The sequence below is a fragment of the Helianthus annuus genome, chromosome 10 (genome assembly GCF_002127325.2).
Source record: "Helianthus annuus cultivar XRQ/B chromosome 10, HanXRQr2.0-SUNRISE, whole genome shotgun sequence".
Classification (NCBI taxonomy): Eukaryota; Viridiplantae; Streptophyta; class Magnoliopsida; order Asterales; family Asteraceae; genus Helianthus; species Helianthus annuus.
The window spans coordinates 172,554,788-172,574,589 of record NC_035442.2 but is presented as its reverse complement, the minus strand read 5'-3'; the positions used below and the strand labels follow the sequence as shown (position 1 = coordinate 172,574,589).

General features: G+C 36.0%; 4 non-coding genes across 4 annotated transcripts; all 4 read left to right on the top strand.

Moving 5' to 3' along the window:
* Positions 1-6,636: 6,636 nt before the first annotated feature.
* Positions 6,637-6,797, top strand: LOC118483516. Its single transcript, XR_004870806.1, has one exon. It is a non-coding gene; the product is annotated as a U1 spliceosomal RNA (small nuclear RNA).
* An 8,390-nt stretch (positions 6,798-15,187) lies between these two features.
* On the top strand, positions 15,188-15,348 carry LOC118483527. The gene has a single exon (XR_004870817.1). It is a non-coding gene; the product is annotated as a U1 spliceosomal RNA (small nuclear RNA).
* A 1,095-nt stretch (positions 15,349-16,443) lies between these two features.
* Positions 16,444-16,604, top strand: LOC118483538. The gene has a single exon (XR_004870828.1). It is a non-coding gene; the product is annotated as a U1 spliceosomal RNA (small nuclear RNA).
* A 2,975-nt stretch (positions 16,605-19,579) lies between these two features.
* Positions 19,580-19,740, top strand: LOC118483505. Its single transcript, XR_004870795.1, has one exon. It is a non-coding gene; the product is annotated as a U1 spliceosomal RNA (small nuclear RNA).
* The last annotated feature ends 62 nt before the right edge of the window (positions 19,741-19,802 follow it).

Below are 19,802 nucleotides of genomic sequence, written 5' to 3'. Positions count from 1 at the left end.
AAGTTGTACGTAGATGAAATAGTATCCTTACATGGAGTCCCACTCTCCATTGTATCGGATAGAGATAGTCGTTTCACTTCCCGTTTCTGGACAAGCTTCCAAGAAGCAATGGGAACCCGACTCAATCTAAGCACTGCATATCATCCACAAACAGACGGACAAAGTGAAAGGACGATTCAAACTCTAGAAGACATGCTCCGAGCATGTGTAATTGACTTTGGTGGTAATTGGGATAACCATTTACCATTAATTGAATTCTCCTATAACAATAGTTATCACTCAAGCATCGAAGCCGCTCCATTCGAAGCACTGTATGGACGCAAGTGCAGAACTCCATGTTGGGCAGAAATAGGAGAAAGTCAATTATCAGGTCCAGAAATCGTACAAGAAACCACTGACAAGATAACTCAAATCAAGGAAAGATTAAAGACAGCCAGAGATCGTCAGAAAAGCTATGCAGACAATCGCCGCAAGCCACTAGAATTCCAGATAGGAGATAAAGTACTTTTGAAAGTATCTCCTTGGAAAGGAGTAGTACGATTCGGTAAGAAAGGAAAACTGAGTCCAAGATATGTTGGACCATTCCCAGTGATTCAACAAATAAGACCAGTAGCTTATCGCTTACAACTACCAGAAGAATTAGCTGGAGTACATGATGTATTTCATGTATCAAATCTCAAGAAATGTCTATCAGACGAATCCCTGGTAGTACCTCTTCAATATGTGGAGGTAAATAAAAAGCTGAAATTCATAGAGAAACCTTTACAAATAGAAGATCGAAAAGTCAAGTTTCTCAAGCACAAGCGATTAGTACTAGTGAAAGTCAAGTGGAATTCAAAGAGGGGACCAGAATATACTTGGGAACTGGAGTCAGAAATGAAGCGGAAATACCCTCATCTATTTCAATGAATCTCGAGGACGAGATTTTTCTTAAGGTGAGGAGGATGTAACAACTCTCATTAAAATCCATAATTAGGATGATAATTAGTCGATAAGAAAACCCTAATTGAGACACCCAAGTAATTCTGCACTAACCCTAAAATTTTCAGAATAATCGGAATCAGGATCAGGGCCCCTAAAACTCAGGGGGGGGGGGCAAACCCTAGTTGATATTTATCTATTTAATACGTTGTCACAATTGAAATTAAGAAAAGAGTTGAGTCATGCAAGCTAGTCCCGAACCCAGCTAGCTATATAATTAGACTGCACCCTTACGGACCGTAAGGGTAAATGGCATACGGTCCGTAAGCAAGGCTATTTTTCGGGTATAAATAGAGGACCTTGGGACTTGAACAGGGAAGTTAAAACGACGCTCATAAGTTCTGTGTACGTCGAATTATTACAAATACAGTCCAAAAAAACACACACTAAAATCACGAAGTGCTGCCGCAAAACAGGGTAATCACTCGATCGCTATTACGATTCATTTTCCGACTGATCAATATATCCAATGAATGTTTAAGTGCCGCCCACATTAGGGTGATACTTTGTCGTTCGTCGTTAATTCGATGGATGTTTAAGTATCGCACTTTGTCGTTCGTTGTGAGAATTTGATCTCGTGAGTTATCGTAACTGCTGTATTGATCACTAACCCGGTTTTGTGTGCATTATTATTTAAATTAGGTTCACAAGGCTAAAACCATATTCTGTCCGTGTTAAATCTGCAATGTGAGTCATTCTCTTTTTATCAACTGTTTTACAATACTCCAAATTATTTTCAGAATTATAATTACAGTGATTAAGTTTATGTAATCACCAAATTACAGCCAGTATGTGGGGTATTGTGCACATTACTACTGTTTTAATCACATTAGGTGGGCGAACCTAAAATTAAGTGATATACGTCATTCATTGGGGCAGCCAATGGTGATATGACCACAGTCACAGATCCGGTCGAGTGACAAATACTGTGGGTAGTTGGTAGATATCAGAAACATTGTAATTCCCCTTAATACTGTAAATTATAATAAACGAGTCGTTTTAGTAAACTGAATGATTCGCTCAGTATTTCCCCGTTGACAAAACCTTTTTCAAACATGTTTCAGGTGATCTATTGTAATTCAGGAAAAGTGCTGGGAAGCAGTGCAGGCTTAAAGTAGTGGCTCATTATAAAATGAAGAAATATGTTTTGTAAAAATAAAGATTTCTCAGTAAAACCTTATTATTGTAAATTATCGGGGTTTTATCCCGAATTGTGAAATAAAATAATCGGGAAAAGTTTTTAGCTTTAAAACGATCCTGATGATAAAATTCCGCTGCTAAAATCACATAAATAAATATCACGGGATTTCTGTCCCGCGGCTCCTGAAACGGGTCAAACCAGGTCGGGGGCCGTGACACAGTGGGTGGAAGAGGTGGTGGTGGCTGATTACGGTGATAGAGGTGGTGGAGGCGAATGATGGTGGCGTTGTCGCTGCCGTTACCGTCGTCGCTGTCGCTGTCGCTGCCGGCGCCGACTGTGAAATCAGCACCGATTTGAGGTAAAAACTATACCATTCTACTCGTATTCATGGCCTGAATAAAAGCCCTATAGTTTTTGAGTGGCAATCGTACCGATTGAATATGAATTTCTGAAATGAAATCACAGGGCGATTTCAAGGGTTTACACATGGAAGAAAGCACAGTGGGTAGAGTAGGTGGTGGTGGCTGATTACAGTGATAGAGGTGGTGGTGGCAGATGATGGTGGTTGGTGGTGGTTGTGGCAGTGGTGGCATGGCGGTGAAAGACGGCGAGGATGATGGGTTGGTGATGGAGGTGTTGATAGGCGGTGGGGTTTTATGGTGGTGGTGGAGATGAAGGTGGTGGTGGTTTAGAGAGAGAGAGAAGGGCCTGAAGGTGATGAACTGATGATGAAGAATGAATGTGGTAGGGATGTTTGGTTTTTATATTTTAAGAAAAAATATTTAATTAATTCATTTTATTTTACTTAAGGGTATTATAGTCATTTTACATAAACTTAACTGAGAAAACTAACAACCATCCATGTTAGGGACTATCCGGGAATGAAAATTGAAAAGTTGGGGACTATATAGGTAATTTTAGAAAGTTAGGGACTAAAGGTGAAAAAAAGGAAAACCACAGGGACTATCCGGGCATTTTTCTCTTTTAGTAATTAATTTGACAGTAAGGGTATTTTTGTCATTTCACATGCACCTAACACCAAAAACTAACACTCATCCACGCCAGTGACTATCCGGGAACGAAATTCAAAAACTTGGGGACTATAGGTGTAATTTTAGAAAGTTAGGGACTAGAGGTGAAAAATGGACAAACCACAGGGACTATCCGAGCATTTTTCTCCCCATTTTTATAACTAGATAGCTCAATTACCAAATAGTTATTATTTATAAAAGTAGGTAGAAAATTCCTTTTGTGTTTAATATTTATATAAGAGTAAATTACAAGTTTTGTCCTTTATGTTTGTACCAAATTGCAGGCGGTATCCTTTGCCTTTAAATTTTACGAGTTTTGTCCTTAACGTTTCAAAATCTTGCACGTTATGTCCTTTAACCCTAACTCAGTCAGATTTTTTTGTTAAAAAGGCATTCTTTTCATTTCACATTTCCAGGGGCTATTTTGTAAAAGAATTTTATTCAGGGACTATTTCATACCAAACTTAAAGAAAATAGAGTGAACTTCCGTTTTGCTCCCTGTGGTTTGCTCACTTTAACGGTTTTGCCCCAAACCTTTCAAAATAGGCATTTTACTCCCTGATCTTTGAAGGCCATCTTGATTTTGCTCCCCGCCCCTTAACCTCATCCATTTATGCTGTTAACTCATAAGATTATAATAAGGAGTAGTTAGGGTTTTATTAAAGAGATGGTTGGGAAAAGACATAAATGCCCCTCAGGTGATTTGCACGTGACATGAGTTAACAACATAAATGGATGAGGTTAAGGGGTGGGGAGCAAAATCAAGATGGCCTTCAAAGATCAGGGAGTAAAATAGCTATTTTGAAAGGTTTGGAGCAAAACCGTTAAAGTGACCAAACCACAGGGAGCAAAACGGAAGTTTACTCAAGAAAATATATAAACACTCTCCTTCATCCACAGGGAGCAAAACGGAAGTTTACTCAAGAAAATATATAAACACTCTCCTTCATCATCTCTCTCGTACAAATCCCACAAACTTTCCTCCGTCAAACTCTTTCTCATGGAAATCAAAGCTTTGCACAACACCTAAAACCGAAATCAAAGTAACTGAACCCCCCCCCCCCCCACACACACACCACACCTTCACCATCTTTTATCACCACACCCACTAACCTTCCATCCCCCAATGTTTCAAAATGGTGGATTTTTGCTTATATATAGGGAAAAAGGTGAGGCTTTTATGGATAATTTTGTAATGCTTTTTGGTTCACGATATTTAGTCAATCGGGGGGGGGGGGGGGGGGGGGGGGGGTTCTAGTGTTCCCATTTGAAATACTTTTGTAGTTGAGTTACTGGGTTATAATAACCAGCATGATGCCCCAACTCTTCAACAGACGCACCACTCGAATCAACAAAATTCGGAAACACAAACCGATTTTCAACCAGATTCTTTTCATTGAACACATCAGATTCATCCTCCACAACATTAACTGATTGCTCTACAAATACTTTTCGACGTCGGACATGGTGGATGTTTGTGGCGGTGGCGGTGGCGGAGGGAGTTGGGGTTTTAGGGGAAAAGAGAAATGGGTTTAGGGTTTTGAGATGAAATCTTGGTCCATGGAGCAACTGCTACAACAAAGAGAAGAGAAAAAAGATGAGGAGATGCAGGTAGGGGACTGATGGTTGGTGGCGGTGGTAAAGAGAGAGAAGAAAAGGAGGGGGAGTTTCAATGAGAGAGAAGAAAGAGAGAGTATATATTTTTTTAAGTTAGGTACAAAATAGTCCTTGGATAAAATTCTTTTACAAAATAACCCTTGAAAATATGAAATGATAAGAATGACCTCATGTGCAAAGCACATGACCATATTTAACAAAAAAATCTGACTGAGTTAGAGTTAAAGGGCATAACATGTAAGATTTTGAAACGTTAAGGACAAAATTCGTCAAATTTAAAGACAAAGGATATCGCCTGCAATTTGGTACAAACATGAAGGACAAAACTTGTAGTTTACTCTTTATATAAATATAACCACTTACGTACTAAAATTAAAACAAACATAAACAATTGCAAATAAACAAACAAAAATGAACGAACAAAACGTGTGTTCATGTTTGTTCGTTTAATTAAATGAACAAAAAAAATGTGTTCACCTTCGTTCGTTTGTAAAATAAACAAACTTCCCGTCGAACAAGTTTACAATCAATTCATGAACATTCGGTTCGATTACAGGCTTAATTATGGGTGCAAATGAGTTGAGCTCACAATCGAGCCCGACTCGATTTGAGCTTTGTTTTTAAAGCTCAAGTTTGGGTCGTAAGTAGTTTTTCAAGCTCAAGCTTGGCTCGGAGTTGGCTCGTTTATTATTAATTTTATATGTATTATAATTTTATTTTATATATATTATTTAGTTATTTCCCGACAATTTTATAAATAGTAATTATTATTATTTAAATATATGTTTATATATTGGTTAAGAATTATATAAACAATTGGCTCGTTTAGGCTCACAATCCGGTTCGAGCGCGGTAAGCGAAGTTAGGGCTCGTTTACTAAACAAGTTTGTTTGTAGGCTCGAGCTCGAGCTCGTTTAAACACAACTCGTTTCGAGCAGAGCTTAGATAACTAGTGAATCTCATTTTCGCCCCTAAATGAAATTGTATTGGCATCTAATTAGTATCTTTTGGAATTTTTAAGTCTATAATTAGGGTATAGAACTTGTTTTGGTTATGATCAATGTTTTAAATTAAAAAAAATATATTTTAGTAATGAAATAAAAGATTGAAAAGTTATAAAATAAGATAGATAATGTGAGTAAACTCTCTATTTTATTTCCTTACATATCTGTTATAGCAATGCTATATGAATTTTAGACGTATAATTTAAGAGGTGTATGTTCGGTGTTATAAAAATGTATCTGCTAGTAAATCATGTCGCATTCTTTACTCTCAGTTGATCTTTTCAATGGGATCCTACCCCATATCACTAGTCTCAATGGTACATAACGAATCGATATTCCGAATCAAGGATAAAAAAAATGAAAAAATGTGACTCCAAATCATGAAATTGGAGTGTGACAAGAAGTATAGTATTAAAAAGTGTATTTGATCTACAAACTATATGAGGTATATTCTTGAAGCCTTTTTTCTAAAAATAAAACTCATCACCTCTTTTACATCCCAGCCAAACATAAACAAAAGACTTGAAGCCAAACATGTCATACCAAACAAGTTTAGAGTAGTTATGGTTGTCATGAAATTACTCGTCGCTCGCTTCTTGCTTGGAAAATTACGCGCTCGAATATGCTCGTTTGGATTTCGCTCGGTTGTAAACGAGCCAAGCACGAGCAAAGGTCCGCTCGGTTCGGATCGTCTCGTGGACAACCCTACTAGAGAGTACTTGGCTAGTGTTTCGAATATTGTGAAAACTGAAGATGAAACAGAAGTAGCAGTTTGAGCCTTGAGGATATCCCACATCGGTGGAACAGAAATAAGCAAGGGTGAGTGACATCATATAAAAATGAGAATAGGCCATCGGTCTACTCACTTACCTGGACGGGGTCAATGGAAGATCAAGAAGGTCCATGGCCTAGGTTGGTGACCTCCATTGCACATAGGAGGGGTGCCCGCCTAAGGTCGGCCCAAGTGGTCGAGCCTACGTCATAATTTGTGGTAGTGGGGGCCTGCGTTCGCGCGGCCTCTGCCCAATATGTTGGTCTAAATATTTGGCTGTTTTGCCTAAGCTTACAGACTTGGGTTTTCTCGTTTTGCAGAGTTGGGTTCAGACCTCAGCCACCCGAAGTATTCATTGAAGAGGTGCTCTCAGGGTCATGTTTCTACATTTAAAGAACACTGTTAGGTAGTGTACTTACATATATCTGGTAGCTTATCTAAAAACAACTATATATAAAACAGTTATTTGTATGTATATAAGGTGTGTAAAATATGAAAAGATCAGTGTACAAGGAAAAAAGTGAATGGGTCAGCTACTCAGCTTGGGTTTTTTCTAATCTCTAGGAGGTACTGTTAAGAAAATGAATGTTAGCTGAAAAAGAAAACTAGTCTAGATTAATCTTGAAATAATATAATCTTACAAAAACTACTTGTATTGACCCACCCCACATGACATGTTACCCAACCCGAACAACCCGCCCATGTGGCCATCTCAATATCTCATTTTAATTCGATGCATAATACACATATAAAAATGCAACTACGTGCTAGAAGAAGCGACTATTGTTTAACCATCGGAGTGAAAGCATAGTTTTACTTATGGTAATCAATACTCGTCACATAGTCACAATTTAGAGGTGTACATTTCAACCCATATATTTCAAACGGGTAACATGAGATATATTATATTGCTAACATGGCAAACAGGTGACCTTCCCATTTTGACCCGTTAGTAAGTTATGGGCATCTTTGTTACAATGCTCATCCTGTAAGGACATGAGAATTGTAACCACACTGAAGAGAAACAACTTCGATAAATCATGGCTTTTTGTGACTATCACTCTACCAGTATCACAATCTAAAACATATGATATTTTGTCACCTAGCATAACATAGGGTCAAGTTATTCTACAAAGGCTCCTAATTGTAAGAAGTGTAAGAAGAATTTATAGAGTGACAAGTGTCCAATAACCTAAAATTAAAACATATAATTGGTTGGATGCCACGTGACACTTTTTAAATGGTTCTTACAGTTTGTATGCGAAATGTGGTTTGTATTTGATCCTACTCCGTAACACAAGCATATATGGAGAGAGTACTTAGCTAGTGTTACAAAAGTTGAGAAAACAGAAGAAGAAACAGAAGTATTAATCTGAGGGTATCCCACATCGATGGAGCAGAAAGAAGCAAGGGTGAGTGGTGTAATCAAGAAGGCCCATGGCCTAGCTTGGCTGTTAGTTGCATTTTCAGGTATATTTTACCAAAACGTGCATATTTAATTGCATTTTAGGCATTTATACTATATATATTGCATTATTTTGGAAAATACGTGTTTTTTTGGAACGGAATCTACTTTGGACGTTTTAATGATTTTGTAGGCTTGGAGTGGCTGTAAGGAATGACAAGAGATAGTGAAAAGGTTTGTAAAAACTCAAGAAATAAATAAAGTACGGCTTAAGTAAAAGTGGATAGCATTGATTTTTTTCAGCATGACAAGAGATAGTGAAAAGGTTTGTAAAAACTCAAGAAATAAATAAAGTACGGCTTAAGTAAAAGTGGATAGCATTGATTTTTTTCAGCTGGATGATTTACAAGGGTCTGATCATTGTAAGAATAAAAAGAAGTTTATTTGTTTATCGAGTGAACTAATTGGAGATGACATTGGGCTGAAATAAACTTCCTAAGTTTGGGCCAACTGATGACACCGTTGGGCTGCCGAGAAAAGAAAAAAAAATAAAAATACAAAGTGGGGAGTTTTTGGCAATTTGAAAAAAAGAAGAAAAGAACAATATATCCTTACCAACAACCTGGACGCAAGTGGGGAAGATTTTTTGGACGGCTGCAAGTCGAAATCGAAAAAAAGGATATTTTTCTTTGGGAGGATTTTTTTGAAAATTAGGAGGAACAACAAAACTGTTTCAAGTACCATATAGTTTCAATATTAGGTTATAACTTCGTGTATTACATGGGTTGAATAAATGAATTTTATATATAAAATAATAAAACATTAACTTTTTAAAAGCCTCCTTTATTGCACGGGTTGAAAAAATGTAATTTTATATATTATAAATAAAATAAGTTATATCTATAAGAACCATATGTATTGTACGGGTTGAATAAATGTAATATTATATACCAAATAATAAAAAAAAATTATATCTTTAAAACTATTGTATTACACGGGTTGAATAAATGTAATATTGTTTACCAAATAATAAAAAAGTTATATTTTTAAAAACCCCCGTGTATTACATGGGTTGAATAAATATGATTTTATATACCAAATAATAAAAAAATATATTTAAAAAAACTAACGAATTTTTTTTTTAAGTAGGATAGGACTGAATATTAATCTAAAATAACGGATTTTTTTTTATATTTAAAGTATAATAAGATTGAATATTAATCTTTATTTATTTAGTTAATATAAGATTGAAAAATCATATGATTGAATAGGTGGGAGGTTGTGTAACACCTCGAAATTTTGTGTCCAATAATGTGTTAACACGTGTCATGAGATTACACGTGGCATTAAATATTAAATAAAGGACTAAAGTTGACAAACCTTGAAAGTATGTAAATTCGAGGGTTATAAATGTCAACGAAGGGTAAATATACTGTATAGTAACCCTAAATGATACCCGTACCTCCAAACGAATAAATCATGGATCGTACGGAGCGAATCGCGGGAGAAAGTGAGAGATTACAAGCTACAGGGGTTAATTGTGTCAACATGTTTAATTTATACCTCTGAGTGACCCTTTGACGAACCCAAGGCTTTGTAACAGTAAAATACGCTCACTAGAATATACTATATAAATTTCGCGAAGTTCCGTTTTAAAACGAGAAAGTTATGATCAAATTCGTATGCGAGGGGTTAAAAGCGTCAACAATAAAAGTTAAGGCTTTTCGGATAGTAATTAAACTAACCGGGGACTTAACAATGCGGGTAAAAGTCACGAGGCCCTTAAGTGTAAATAATCGAGGGCCAAATCGCAAAGTTACCCCTTCGAAACCGAAAGGTCAGGCTAATCATGACAAAAGATTTGAAAATCTTGGAAATCAGGCCTAATGCGGGCCGCGTTAAGGAATTAAGCAAACTAATGCGGGCCGCGAGCCACCTGAAGATACGTTTACTGACATTAGGATTCATGCGGCCCGCGTCCAAGTGGCCTGAATCCTAATGCGGGCCGCGTGAAAGACACAGATGCAAAAAAATGTTTAACTTGGCTGTTCAGCCTCCTAAACGACATGTAATGCATTTAAAACCTTCCAAGAGACCCCTAAACTATCCCTAAGCACTAGGGACACATGTTGATGAGTTGTGGTCAGTGGTAGAGTTGTGTGTCAACTTCTTGTGGTGAGAAATCCACTATAAAAGACCATGAAGTTGCAACATGTTTCCACACATCTTCAAGTGAACTTCTGGTCATTCTTAGAGCTCCCGAGCAGGCTCAAGTCTTCACATTTCATGCATAGGACTTCAGTGAGTGTTCTACTCCTTTCTTAAATGAGTTATCACTTAGTTTTAGCTTAGATACGGTGAATCTCAAACTTTGCTTCATTTACTCAGACAACAACAACAGATCTATCATCATCACCGCCTCATAGATAGTTTTGTTTTGGATGAAGTTTTGTTGAGTTGGGAGTTAAGATTATGATACTGAAAAAGCATGATTTATATATAGTTGTTTGTACCATTTAGGCATTTCATCAAACACTTGTTGGACAAAAGGTCCAGGAAATTAACGGCTGTTGATTTGAAATTCATCGGCAGTAGGAGGCGGCAACCACCCTTAGAAACCACTCTTCCCCCTTCTGCCTCATCGTCTGAGTTTTTTTTGTAAACCCGAACACTGGCCTGTTGTTGAGCAGGTTAAATACTCGGTTTACTCTACGGTCTGTCTTAGGCTCGGACACTGGTATGGGGTTTTTACAGTGGGATTATGGGCAGGCTTGTAAATGAACCGAACAAACACAGACCGTGGCATATTCGTGTTCATTTATGTCCATTCGTTTAAAACCTAAACGAACAGTTCACGAACACAAACGAACAAGCTTAAACGAACATAAGCTAACAAATAATAAACAAAACAAACGAACGAACATAATTGAACAAACATAAATGAACACAACTGACTAAACATAAAGTAATTTTATATAAATTACTGATTAATTACGATAACTTCTATTTGAAACCCATTTTTATTACTAGCTAGCTCAATTACCAACTAGTTATATTTATAAAAAGTGAGTTAAATGCCCGGATAGTCCATGTGGTTTGCCATTTTTTCACCTTTAGTCCCTAACTTTCTAAAATTACAGCTATAGTCCGCAACTTTTGCAATTTCGTTCCCGGATAGTCCCTAGGCCTAAGATCAGTTAGTTTTCTCAGTTAAAAAGATATGAAATGACAAAAATACCCTTACTATAAAACAAAATATTTTATGTGTGACCCACCACCTACCCACCAACTTCATCTTCCCCATTCTTCATCACCAGCACCATCCACCATCCACCTTTCACCATCATACCCCACCTTTCACTCCGAACTGTCGCCACCCCATTATTCCGGCGACCACCCCACCGTTATTCCGACGACCACCCAAAATCAACATATCTAATCACATCAACTTATAAATCAATTACATGTTACATAAATTAAATTAAACTATATAATAAAACATACCTTCCATGCCAATTGAAACCCTATAAGACTTGCAAGAACACTACTAGCAACCCAGCATAATAAACAGAGTAAAGCAGCCAAGGAACCAACTTTATAATCAAAACATACATAAAACACAACATAGATTAAAGTAAACAAAAACCCAAAATAAAAAAAAAATCAAGAAAAAATCAGTTTCGAATAAAGAAAAATGAATATGAGGGAGATCGAATAGGGGTGGTATGAAATTGAAAAGAAGAACAACAGTGAAAAAGATTGGCCACACAAAGATCATGTGGATTGCAATGTTAATTGGGTTGCTGTGATAAGCTGCATAAAAAAGCAAAGTTTTTTTCAAGATCAAGAAACCCCATTTATTTGAAGTTTTGGTGAAAGAATGGTGGTTGAGGAAAGAGTTAAATGCCCGGATAGTCTGTGTGGTTTGCCCCTTTTTAAGGAAAGGATAATTTTGTCATTTTACATCATCTTAACTGAGAAAACTAATTGATGTTAGGCACAGGGACTATCCGGGAACGAAAATTGAAAACTTGGGGACTATAGCTATAATTTTAGAAAGTTAGGGACTAAAGATGAAAAAAGGGCAAATCACAAGGACTATCCGAGCATTTAACTCTATAAAAGTAAGTAGAAAGTTCCTTTTGTGTTTAATATTTATATAAGAGTAAACTGTCATTTTGGTCCCTAAGGTTTGGTTACTTTGGCCACTTTAGTCCAAAACTCAAACCTTTTGCATCTGGGTCCCCGTGGTTTCAGTTTTATTGCCATTTTAGTCCAAAAATGAAATCAGGTCATATTTGTCTTATAAAATCATGCAATTTTGTCCTTTTCCTCAAGGGCAAATCAGGTTATATTTGTCTTATAAAATCTGGTATTTATTTATAAAAAAAATGACCCTTTTGCTTCTGCGGAAAAGGACAAAATAGCAGGATTTTATAAAACAAATACGACCTGATTTCATTTTTGGACCAAAATGGCAATAAAAGGGACCCAGATGCAAAAGGTTTCAGTTTTGGACTAAAGTGGCAAAAGTGACCAAACCACAGGGACCAAAATGGCAGTTTACTCTTTATATAAATATAACCACTTATGTACTTAAATTAAAACAAACATAAACAAATGCAAATAAACAAACATAAATGAACGAACAAAACGTGTGTTCATGTTTGTTCGTTTAATTAAATGAACAAAAAAATGTGTTCACGTTCGTTCGTTTATTAAATAAATGAATAGAGTTAATTGCCCGGATGGTCCCTGTGGTTTAACATTTTTTCACGTTTAGTCCCCACCTTTTGAAAATAGCAGGTATGCTCCCTATGGTTTGTCATTTTGTTACTCGGGTAGTCCCCTGACATTTACTCTGGGGACTATCCGAGTAACAAAATGACAAACCATAGGGAGCATACAAGATATTTGTAAACTAACTGATATCTACCCAGGGACTATCCGAGTAACAAAATGACAAACCATAGGGAGCATACCTGCTATTTTCAAAAGGTGGGGACTAAACGTGAAAAAACGTGAAACCACAGGGACCATCCGAGCAATTAACTCAAACGAATATAAACAAACTTCCCGTCGAACAAATTTACAATCAGTTCGATTACAGGCCTAATTATGGGTGCAAATGAGTCGAGCTCACAATCGAGCCTGACTCGATTTGAACTTCGTTTTTAAAGCTCAAGTTTGGGTCGTAAGTAGTTTTCAAGCTCAAGCTTGGCTCGGAGTTGGCTTGCCTATTATTTATTTATTAATTTTATATGTATTATAACTCTTATTTTATATATGTTATTTAGTTATTTTCCGATAATTTTATAAATAGTAATTCATATATATTACTATATATCTTAAAAATGATGATCGGTGGCTGTCACATCACAACCACCGCCATCTTTCATATATAAGTTACTTTGGCGTTAGGAATGTATAATGTTTATCTACACACTAGTATATGTATTAATTTGAAACATATGGATGAATAGTGCGACATTAATTTTTCTTTTTTTTTGATCTTTGACTTTGTCTTTTTATTTCTTTTTTTTACTTTTAACCTTTAACTTTCAGTATTAACTCTTACGACCCCTTAACTTTCTAAATATTTTTTAACCGAGTTTTACGTCTTTATTTTTATTTACGTGTCGACATAAACTTAAGTTGATTTACGTTTCGACATAATTTTTTTTGTGTTTTCTCAACTTTCAGTATTCAGTATTCACACTGACAACCCATTAACTTTCTAAATACTTTTGTAGTCGGTGATTTTTTTTTCTTTTTTTTTAGTCTTTTTGCTTTTTTTTCTTTTTTTACTTTTAACCTTTAATTTTCAGCATTGACTCTTACAACCTCTTAACTTTCTAAATACTTTTTAATCGACTTTTACGTCTTTATTTTTATTTACGTGTCGATATAAACTTAAGTTGACTTACATTTCGACATAATTTTTTTTTTTGTATTTTCTCAACTTTTAGCATTGACACTGACAACCCTTTAACTTTCTAAGTACTTTTGGAATCGAGTTTTCCGGTCGATATAAAACACGTGTCGACATATTTTTGTACTTACGACGACTTTATTTTGTAAGTTTTCTCTTTCGACTACTATATCGAATCAAAAATTGGGTCGCCCCGCCGCGAAGCGCGGCTGTAACCCACTAGCTATTATTATTTAAATACATGTTTATATATTGATTAAGAATTATATAAACAGTGGGCTCGTTTAGGCTCACAATCCGGTTCAAGCTCGGTAAGCGAAGTTAGGGATGGTTTACTAAACGAGTTTGTTTGTAGGCTCGAGCTCATTTAAACACAGCTCGTTTCGAGCAGAGCTCAGATAACTAGTGAATCTCATTTGCGCCCCTAAATGAAATTGTATTGGCATCTAATTAGTATCTTTTGGAATTTTTAAGTCTATAATTAGGGTATAGAACTTGTTTTGGTTATGATCAATGTTTTAAATTAAAAAAAAAGTATTTTAGTAATGAAACAAAAGATTATATTATAAAGTTATAAAATAAGATAGATAGTATGAGTAAACTCTCTATTTTATTACCTTACGTATCTGTTATAGCAATGCTATATGAATTTTAGACGTATAATTTAAGAGGTGTATGTTCGGTGTTATAAAAATCTATCTGCTAGTAAATCATGTCACATTCTTTGCTCTCGGTTGATCTTTTCAATGGTATCTCTACCCTTCTCAATGGTACATAATGAATCGATATTCCGAATCATGGAGAAAAAAGATGAAAAAATGTGACTCCAAATCATGAAATTGGAGTGTGACAAGAAGTATAGTATTAAAAAGTGTATTTGATCTACAAACTATATGTAGATTCTTGAAGCCTTTTTTCTAAAAATAAAAGTCATCACCTCTTTTACATCCCAGCCAAACATAAACAAAAGCCAAACATGTCATACCAAACAAGTTCAGAGTAGTTATGGTTGTCATGAAATTACTCGTCGCTCGCTTCTTGCTCGGAAAATTACGCGCTCGAATATGCTCGTTTGGATTTCGCTCGGTTGTAAACGAGCCAAGCACGAGCAAAGGTCCGCTCGGTTCGGATCGTCTCGTGGACAACCCTACTAGAGAGTACTTGGCTAGTGTTTCGAATATTGTGAAAACTGAAGATGAAACAGAAGTAGCAGTTTGAGCCTTGAGGATATCCCACATCGGTGGAACAGAAATAAGCAAGGGTGAGTGACATCATATAAAAATGAGAATAGGCCATCGGGCTACTCACTTACCTGGACGGGGTCAATGGGCGATCAAGAAGGTCCATGGCCTAGGTTGGTGACCACCATTGCACATAGGAGGGGTGCCCGCCTAAGGTCGGCTCAAGTGGTCGAGCCTACGTCATAATTTGTGATAGTGGGGGCCTGCGTTCGCGCAGCCTCTGCCCAATTTGTTGGTCTAAATTTTTGGTTGTTTTGCCTAAACTTACAGACTTGGGTGTTTTTGTTGTGCAGAACTTGGGTTCAGACCTCAGCCACCCGAAGTATTCTTTGAAGAGGTGCTCTCAGGGTCATGTTTCTACATTTAAAGTACACTGTTAAGTAGTGTACTTACATGTATCTAGTAGCTTATCTAAAAACAACTATATATAAAACAGTTATTTGTATGTAAATGGTTAACTTACACATATATAAATATAAGGTGTATAAAATATGAAAAGATCAATGTACAAGGAAAAAAGTGAATGGGTCAGCTTGGGTTTTTTCTAATCTCTAGCAGGTACTGTTAAGAAAAATAGAAAATGAATGTTAGCTGAAAAAGAAAACTGGTCTAGATTAATCTTGAAATAATATTATCTTACAAAAACTACTTGTATTAACCCACCCCATTTGACATGTTAGTATGTTACCCAACCCGCCCATGTGGCCATCTCATTTTAATTCGATGCATAATACATATAAAAATGCAACTACGTGCCAGAAGAAGCAACTATTGTTTAACCATCGGAGTGAAAGCATAGTTTTACTTATGGTAATACTCGTCACATAGTCACAATTTAGAGGTGTACATTTCAACCCGTATATTTCAAACGGGTAACATGAGATATATTATATTGCTAACATGGCAAACAGGGGACCTTCCCATTTTGACCCGTTAGTAAGTTATGGGCATCTTTGTTACAATGCTCATCCTGTAAGGAAATGAGAATTGTAACCACAGAAGAGAAACAACTTCGATTTTATGGCGATCTCAGTAAATCATGGCTTTTTGTGACTATCACTCTACCAGTATCACAATCTAAAACATATGATATTTTGTCACCTAGCATAACATAAATAAGGTTAACTCACTTTAATCTTGGCAAAACTAAAACTAGATTTAAAACGTCAGCTTACAAAACATATGGAGAGAGTAGTTGGCTACTGTTACAAAAGTTGAGAAAACAGAAGTATGAATCTGAGGGTATCCCACATCGGTGGAGCAGAAATAAGCAAGAGTGAGTGATGTTATATAAAAAGGAGAATAGGCCATTGGGTTACTCACTTACCTGGACGGGGTCAATGGGTGATCAAGAAGGCCCATGGCCTAGGTTGGTGACCTTCATTGCACTCAGGAGGGGTGCCCGACTAAGCTCGGCCCAAGTGGTCTAGCCTACGTCATAATTTGTGCCAGTGGAGGCCTGCGTTCGCGCGGCCTCTGCCCAATTTCTTAGTTAGCCTTTCTGTTGTTTTTTTGAAGTTCTTTATTTTACTCGTTCTGAATGTTCCCAATTTTCTTGTGTTATTCTACTTCAGGTAACATGTTTCAAAACCCTAAAAAAATTTAGGAAGTAACTTCACACTCGAGTAACTCTCATTACTCGTCCTGTCCTGTCCGGAACATTCAAAGTTTTCTTGTCTCGTTCTAGTTCAGGCTTTTTGTGATCGAACGATTTGTTGTATAAAATGGAAAATAAGAAATGAAAGTGTTGTATAAAAGCTCAAATGAAAGTAGATTTTATAATATTTATTATTTAGTTGTAGTGTGCTGTTAGTTTTAAAAGTGATCCTTAACTTTTGATTATTGGAATTTATGATTCAAATTGAACATCCCAACCCAACCAATATATGAAGCAATGAATAATACAACTATATTGAAAGGCAAAGTCTTTTTAGTTATTACAATGTTCTCATGTAGGGTGTACAAGGAAACAAAGCTTTTTAGCAATCCATAAACCCAAACAACAGAGTAAAATCCAAAAGGGTAAATCTGTCAATTCACCTCAATGTGGAAGCATGTCTACCAAAGTTATCCTTCTTGGAAACCTTGGAGGCAACCTTAAGATCATAGCATCTTCAATCTGAATCGGTAAATGTGTCGCTACAATCGCTATTCCATCCTGACTCCTATGATCCGCAATCATTTGCTCCAAAAGCTTTACACCTTCATCATCCAACACAACCGAAGGTATAAAAAATTATAGTCGTTTGAAAATCTAGGGGAAGTTGTTCAAGTGAGACATGACTAAATTACACTTGTCCTCCTCTCCTAATTGCGTATACTTTGTACGTAAATTTGCTCTTGTATGTGATCCAACTACAATATTACCAATTTATAAATGACAATAACACTAATACACCACCATACACACATCTTTTCTTTCTATACTAATATATAAAAATCTTTTTTTGACACATGTCAATCTCTAGTGCCTTTTTTTGACATATGTCAATCTCTGGTGCCTCCTTATCTTATTTTTCAATTTCTTTTTCCTATTAAAAAATAGTTTAACTAGATATAATTTAGATAAGGATAACAATTTTTTTTATCAAACTTTGAATTAATAATCTCCTTATCTTATTTTTCAATTTTTTTTCCTACTAAACAATTGTTTAACCAAATATAATTTAGATAATGATAATAAGAAAATTATATTAAATCACAAACTTCACAGATCTGTCTTATTTATTTACCATTTATTTTATTTTCCCGCTTATTAATAATCATCTAATATTTCATTGGTTTTATCACATGTAATACATATGTTTCTGTCACACCCCAACCGATGGCGGAAACATCGGGGTGAGGCACTGAGCGAAACAGATTGTCCAAGAGAATCCATAACACTATTAGTGACAATATAATTAACATTCATGTCCCATGCCATAAACTCATAAAGCACAAAAAGTGTAGTTCTTTAAGATCGTGATGCAATTGGTTTAAAAATTAAGAATATACAATATACTTTAGAAAATTGTACCATATGTTTTAGAAATTATAATTACTTAAACTTTTAAAATTATATAAATTACATTTTTCTCATTTCTTATAATATATATAGTATACATATAGAGAGAAAAAGATTAAATAAAAAGTGCTATTATTATATATCATTACAATTTGAAGTGACAAACATAGTGCATTCTTGAGTTTATTGCATTCCTTCTCTATACTTTTGAGTCTTTTATACTTGCCTCAAAAGTTTCTTGACTTTTAAAATCTTGACACTTTGATGTTATATGTCATTACAATTTGAAGTGACAAACATAGTGCATTCTTGAGTTTATTGCATTCCTTCTCTGTACTTTTGAGTCTTTTATACTTGCCTCAAAAGTTTCTTGACTTTTAAAATCTTGACATTTTGATGAGAGTTCTAAACACTCATCAGAGGTCATTGTTCTCCACGTGTTCAGAGATTACACTTCATCAAATACACCATCTTGACACTCATCTGAAGTTATGGTATTCCACGTGTTAAGGAGTTTCATTTGTGTTTAACACGTTTTCACCCCTAATTGCGAGGGTTTAGACTTAGGTTTCCCACTTTATATTCAGTATCAATATCATTTTTTTGCTCTTCACCTGAGACCTTGGATCATCATCTATTATTGGTGGTGTGTGCTTGGCAATAGAGTTTGTATCGGTTATGAAGAAGGTGTTGGAAATCAGTCTGTCGTATCCGTGTTATGAACCGTGTAGACTCTCGTAGGCCCAACCTTGTGGCCCGTTTAATAAGCCCAACAAGACAAGCTAGATATAACACTGGGAGTTTAGATTACGGGGATCATGAAAAGATTGTTTAAGCTACTTGAGTGTGTTCTTCTTCCCATCTCCATTGTTCTTCTGTATTCCCATCTTCTTCTTGTATTAAGTTGTAATCCTATCGGTTAATCAATTCGAGGTCTACCTTTATTCCTAATTTGATTATCTCTTAGCTGAGTGAATATCAATTCACTTCAATCCGGTTGGGCATAACAAAGTGGTGCAGCTTATTTTCATCGTTACTTTTCACTAGATAACACTCTTGAATGATCTGGCTTTACATCATGTTCCAAATGAAGTGAACATGAACCAACTACATCCAAATCGAGGGAGTCCTGCATCTCATCGATTATTCTTCTTTTTTCCATTCATCTTCCAATTATCGTTGTTAGATAAAAAACCAGGTAAATCTGGCAGTTTGATTCAAGCAAATTAATATTATCAAAACACAAAACACAGATATATATATTTATAAAATTATATAATAAAGAAAATACAAGCGTATATGGAGAGAGTATTTGCCTAGAGTTTCAAAAGTTGTGAAAACTGAAGAAGAAACAGAAGTATGAATATGAGGTTATCCCACATCGGTGGAGCAGAGATAAACAAGGGTGAGTGATGTTATATAAAAAGGAGAATAGGCCATTGGGCTACTCACTTACCTGGACGGGGTCAATGGGTGATCAAAAAGGCCCATGGCCTAGGTTGGTGACCTCCATTGCACTCAGGAGGGGTGCTAGCCTAAGGTCGGCCCAAGTGGTCGAGCCTACGTCATAATTTGTGCCAGTGGAGGCCTGCGTTCGCGCGGCCTCTGCCCAATCTATTAGTTTATGCTTTTGTTGTTCGCTTGGTTGCCTTAACTGGTATTACAGCTTTA